Source organism: Eumetopias jubatus, unplaced genomic scaffold, assembly GCF_037043125.1.
Source record: "Eumetopias jubatus isolate StellerSeaLion01/CBP00866 unplaced genomic scaffold, mEumJub1_p1.0 scaffold_8, whole genome shotgun sequence".
NCBI lineage: Eukaryota > Metazoa > Chordata > Mammalia > Carnivora > Otariidae > Eumetopias > Eumetopias jubatus.
The window spans coordinates 54,317,167-54,323,047 of NW_028274814.1; the positions used below are offsets into that span (position 1 = coordinate 54,317,167).

The 5,881-nt window shown below is 42.8% G+C and overlaps 1 pseudogene; it reads left to right on the forward strand.

Annotated features, from left to right (window-relative positions):
- Window positions 1-2,213: 2,213 nt before the first annotated feature.
- On the forward strand, window positions 2,214-5,214 carry LOC114221669 (zinc finger Y-chromosomal protein-like; annotated as a pseudogene).
- The last annotated feature ends 667 nt before the right edge of the window (window positions 5,215-5,881 follow it).

Here is a 5,881-nt window from a genome sequence, read left to right on the forward strand (position 1 = left end):
CCTCCAAAAAAAAAGTGTTATTGTAAGTTTTTGCAACAAATGAAGAATACTGCAGAAAAAGAAGAGATGAAATCTTCACTGAAACAGTCATTTTAAATCCAGTTAGAAGTTTTATCCTTATATGGAATATGACACTTAGGACAACCAGACAAGGCAACATTCTATAAGTGATTTTTTCCCCACTCACTGTGTACTCACCATGAACACTGAAATCGTGACTGAAATTATGGGCTTCCTGAGAGCAAATATGTTTATGCGCACATACGCCTTACAATAATACTGTGGATGCTCCTGGATTCCATGTTAACACTCTTGGCTGGTTTTCTTCCTGCCTTTTAAAACTCATTAGTCTTCTTAGAGCAGGGTGGCTTTATGTCCTGGCCAGCCTGGGTCAGAACCCATTAATGCCCATCACCTCACTGTATTTATTACTGTGTCACTCTCTGAAAGACCCAGTTTGGAGAAGATATTCTGTGGTAACACTCTTAGTTACTTCCTCCTCTGCTGGTTAGTGCTCCTAAGGTTTCTTGTAGTATGCCTTCTTTTCTTCTCACTATATTCAAGCGTCTGGGCATTAGCATTCCTTCTTAAGATTATGAGTTCATTCGATGTGCATCTGACTCTTCAAACTACAGTCTTACGGAGATTCGTATCCTGAACTCCAAAATGTTGTATTCATCTGCCTATTGGATATGCCTGCATGGATGTTCCAGAGGCATCATAAGCTCAAAACCCAAAACTGCATATATTCTCTTTCTTCCTACTGTACTCACTTATGTCAGTGGAAAGCATCACAATCCACCTCAAATTCCGGGCCTCATCTCGGGCCTCCCTCTCTTTTGTCATATAAGCAACCATCGATCCTGTCAATTCTACCTCCTCTGTAGTGCCCTAATCTGCTGCTTCACTTTTTTTTTAAAGGTTTTTTATTTATTTGAGAGAGAGAGAGCACAAGCGGGGGCATGGGGCAGCGGGAGAGGGAGAAGCAGGCTCCCTGATGAGTGTGGAACCCAATGTGGGGCTTGATCCCAAGACCCTGAGATCATGAGCTGAGCCGAAGGCAGACGCGTCCCTGCTTCACTTTTTAGACAGTAACACAGCAGTTAGAAATATGGGCAGCTGAGTCAGAGAGATATGGATCAGAATCCTTGTCTTACCACTTACTAATTATATAAAGTACTTAATTACTGAGTTGAAGTTTTCTCTTTTGCCTGTATAAGGATAGTAAAGTAATAGTTCCCATCTACCTTGTAGGGTAATTTTAAAATTTAAGTGAGAAAATGCTTAGAAAGCACTTTTATGGCACATAATGGTTCAGTAAATGTTAGCTATGCCTTTTAATATTGTTTTAATGATTATGAGTGCAACCCACTACCATCTCGGGACTAGATCACTGCAACCACTTCCTGACTGTGGTTTCCTGGATTTCATTCTTTTCTTCACATTGCCCTTCTTTACCCTGCAGGTAGAATAATATTTTAAATAGACACATGTCTGCACATCCTTCTGCTCAGTGGTTACCCACCATGTTCAACATAAATACCAAAGCCCTTATCGTGATGCCTTGGCCATTTCTGACGTGTCTCCTGCTTACCATGCCAGCTTTCTTGCCCCCCCCCTCTTTAACATAAAGGTTCTTCAAGCTTGAGTGTGCCTAAGAAGTACTAAAAAATACATTAAAATTAATTCCTAGGATATGCCCACAGATTTTAATTTAGTAAATCCAGGGTGGGGCCCAGGACTCTGCATTTTGTTTTTATTTACTTTCCACTTAGTTAACTTGCAGAGTAATGTGAGCTTCAGGTGCACACAGAGCGATTCACCACTTCCATACACAGGATTCTGCATTTTCAATTAACTCCATCCCCTCACAGCTAAGCCCTCCCCCAAGGAGATTCTGCTATAGGGAAAACAACCAGAAATCTTGGTTTATGTTATATTAAACTCCAAATGCCTTCATCAGCATTTTTTGCCTAACTGCCTCTTATTTTTTACTCACCTTGGCAGTTAGTCTTTCAAGGAAGCAGTAAGTTGTTGAGTTTCTTTTATTATAATTCTATGCAGAAAAGCAAACTTCTGATACCAGTTTGGTATCTTACACAGGTTTTTGTATTGAGAAGATAGTTCATTAACTAGAGTTACTACATTTTTCAGTCTATAGTAATACATTGTTACCTTAATGTTTCCATTTCTCATGGGTTAGGTTGGTAAGCATGAGCAAAACTTTCCTGAAATCTGAATCCTACCAGGCAAAGCAATAAAAGCGACATAATTAGTATTCACAAATGAAGTTTACTTCCTTAAATTGACTATATCTTGTGAAGTATCACCTAGAAACAAAACAGAAAGGAAACACATCTCTCTTAAGTTTGGCTTATTTTCAACAACATCTAGGATGAAACAGGACCCTTCCCTCTCCACATCCAATGGCTTTGTAACTTGTATAAAAACAATGTCATCTCTGCTTACTGCGCTACTCAGCCATTTAAGACAGAATTTATGAGAATAAATTTTACCAATTGTTATTTTTCCCCTTTACAAGAGTAATCTTTCCTGTGCACTTGATTTTATTTAAATTTTACTTTTTGATCTGTGTTCATTTTCCCTCAGATCATAAGTGACTTGACAGCCAGATGTGTGTTTGTGTGTGTGCATGCACGCAGGTGTGTGTGGTGTGGTGTGTGTGTGTGTGTGTGTGCTAGAGAGAGGGAGAATTTGTATGTGTGATTTATTTTTTTTAAACACTTCCCAGTAAAATTTCTAAGATTTTGCTTTTTTTCTCCCCACATTTGACAGATATAAACATGAAGATAAGAATCATGATAGGCTGTTGAATAGTTTATCTGTTTGTAGTTTAGCTTCAAAAATATGACTCTAAAATTCAGAATAGATACATCACTTGGTGTAGTTCAGATAATTGATTCATAAGTCAGCTACATCAGGCAGGTTTTGATGGTATCTTCATAAATAGGCCAGAGCTTTCAAATGCCTGATGGTATCTCTCATGTTGACATGAAAGGCATTTAGAGGTTGGAATATGCTACCAGTACAACTTGTATTCTAGATACAGCTCATGAGGCCTATTAACTTCCTATCATACAAGGAACAAAATATCACTGAAATGTAATAAATTTAATGGTGATACAAGAAATGCTTTTTTAACTGTTTTAAAGGAGCAATGTGACATAATGACTCTTTTTTATATTAGACATTTAGAAGTAAAAACACAAGCAATTTTAATGTTTAAAATAAAAACAAAAATAATAGCAAAAGAAAAGGATTTAAAAAGTCCAGAGACATAGCCACTGATGCATAATGCCAAGATGGTTTCTTATCCATTTGTGAATTAGATTGAGCCTGCCTTTGCAAAGTACATATACTCAGTCTGTCTTCATAATTCCAGATGCGTGCACACATCTTTTATCTTAAAATTGGGTAAAGGATTAGGAGTTTTCATAGTGAGATATTTATCAAACAACTGTAAGCATAAAAGATTCTGGGCTAGAAGTAGTATATGAAACATCATTTGCTAATTCTAAGCAGGTCCCCTGCACACCGTAAATTTCTTTATATTTTTCACAATTACTGGGGCTAAGCATTCTATTCCACGCATCGTCTTCCCTCTGACTGCTGTCCTGCCCTGACTTTTCAGTCAAATCCATACAGGATTCTTTCACTAGGCTTAAAATACTTTCTCTAGGTGTTGCCCCCCAACATGCGCGCGCGCGCGCACACACACACACACACACACACACACACACACACACACACATACACACACACACACACACAGTACCATAAAAATAGGCACCCAACCCCTATCATCCTAGGAGATAGTTATACTCCTTTGAAGGAAATTAGAATGTGTCACTTCAAAATATGCCACTTTGGCATATTAATTATTTTTAATCCAGGCACTTAAGAAACAGGTGAAAGCAGGAAAGTCAGGCCTTCCTTTTTCTGTCAAAAAAGTTCTTTAGCAAATATAATCTTAAAGTCCACAGCAGGAAACACACTGGGGAGAAACCCTTCCAGTGTCCCCAGTGTGCAAAGTGTTATTTTCAGAAGGAGAAACTCTTGGAGCATAAAGCCCGAAATTATATGAACGGCTGGGAACAGGTCTTCACGTGCTCCGTGTTCCAGGACACCTACCGCTGGAGGATGGAGCTGTAGCTGCACCTGGCGTCCCACACGAAGAAGAAAGATGCCCTACAACTGTTCTTCCCGCCCCCCGCAGTTCATGGAGGAGGACTTGCAGAGCACCACCATCAAGCTGCCCCAAGCTGCCAAGCCCCACGTCTGTCCCACCTGCGCCAAGTGCTTCGGTCGCAAGGGAACTGCAGCTGCATGGGGCTTTTTAAGCACCATGTGGAGAAGCTGTTTGTGCGCAAGGACTGGGGGCACCAGCCTGGAAGAGAAATAGCCTGCAGATGCACATGAGGGCCAAGCACAGGAATGACACGCTGTCTGCCTGTGAATTCTGCAGCCACGCCTTTACCCAGGAGGACTATCTCAATCTGCACCTGCGCACGCACATGGGCAAGAAGCCCTTGCAGGACCCCCTCTGTGGCCAGACCCTCTGTGCCCAAGCCAAACTGGACAAGTGCAACCATACCCATTCGGCTGAGAGGCCCTTTGGGTGTGAGTTCTGCAAGCAGCCCTTCCCCTAAAAGGGGTCCTGCTGAAACACGTGGCCAGCGGCCACCAGGAGGGTCGGCCCGGCTTCTGCCAGCAGCCGGGTGTACACGTCAGAAGGCCCAAGACGGTGTGGAAGTTCAAGTACACTGAGTGCGGCTATAAGTTCACCTAGCAGGCAGGAACCCCTGCGGAGGCGCGCGGAGATTCACGACTCGGTGGAGAACTACAGCCGGCGGCAGTACAAGCCCTGGAACCTAGTCAGTGCAGACCAGATAAAGATGGTGGTGGTGACACTCCAGCCGCTTAGAGAGCTGGAGCTGGACTCCGCCCAAGGTCACCGTTAAGTCCCTGCCCAGGACGGCCTGGCCTCACAGTTCTCGGGTCAGAGACAGTGCGATGATGGAAAGCTTTGCGAGCCCAGGCCCCAGGCAGCCCTCACTCATCACCCCCATTATCCCTGAGGACTGTGACACGGGGCCCCTCCACCCCACCACAGTCCGCAGGGCCCCAGCCCCCAATAAACCACCTGGCCTTGGACTGGGGCGGGGGGGCGTTGTTGTTGTTGCTGTTCCGTGAGTGCTTCTCTGGTGATCTTCGCATCTTTGCTAAAAAGATCTGCTCGCAAAAATTCCATACCTAACCCTCATTTAAAATAGCCCGGAATCTTTCTCCCCCTGTCACTCCTGCAGCATGCCTGTCCTTTTTGGCAGACATACTTTTCTCTGTAGTCCTTATGCATTCATCATTATCCAACATCCTGTTTAATCTACATATTTTATCATTGTGTCTTCCCACTAAAATATAAGCTTTATGAAGATATGGAGTTTTATGGTTGGTTTGCTGCTCTATCTCCAAAGCTTAAAGCAAAGCCTGGCCCATAACAGATTATTGATCAACATTATTTTATTTGTTTTTAAAGTGAGTATATGTGTAGGTTTCACACATACTAGGACCTAACAGTTCACTAGTTCCTTCGAAGAGTACTTTGACATAAAGGTCATTAGCTGCACAAGGAGGAAGACATAGTAAGTTACAGAAACAACTGCAAATTTTTTTAAGATTTTATTTATTTTTTGAAAGAAAGAGAGAGACAGAAAGAGCGCGCACAAGCCGGAAGGAGGAGGGGGAGGGAGAAACAGAATTCCCCGCTGAGCAGGGAGCCCCACATGGAACTAGATCCCAGGACCCTGGGATCAGGACTTGAGCTGAAGGCAGAGGCTTAACCGACTGAGCCACCAGGCGC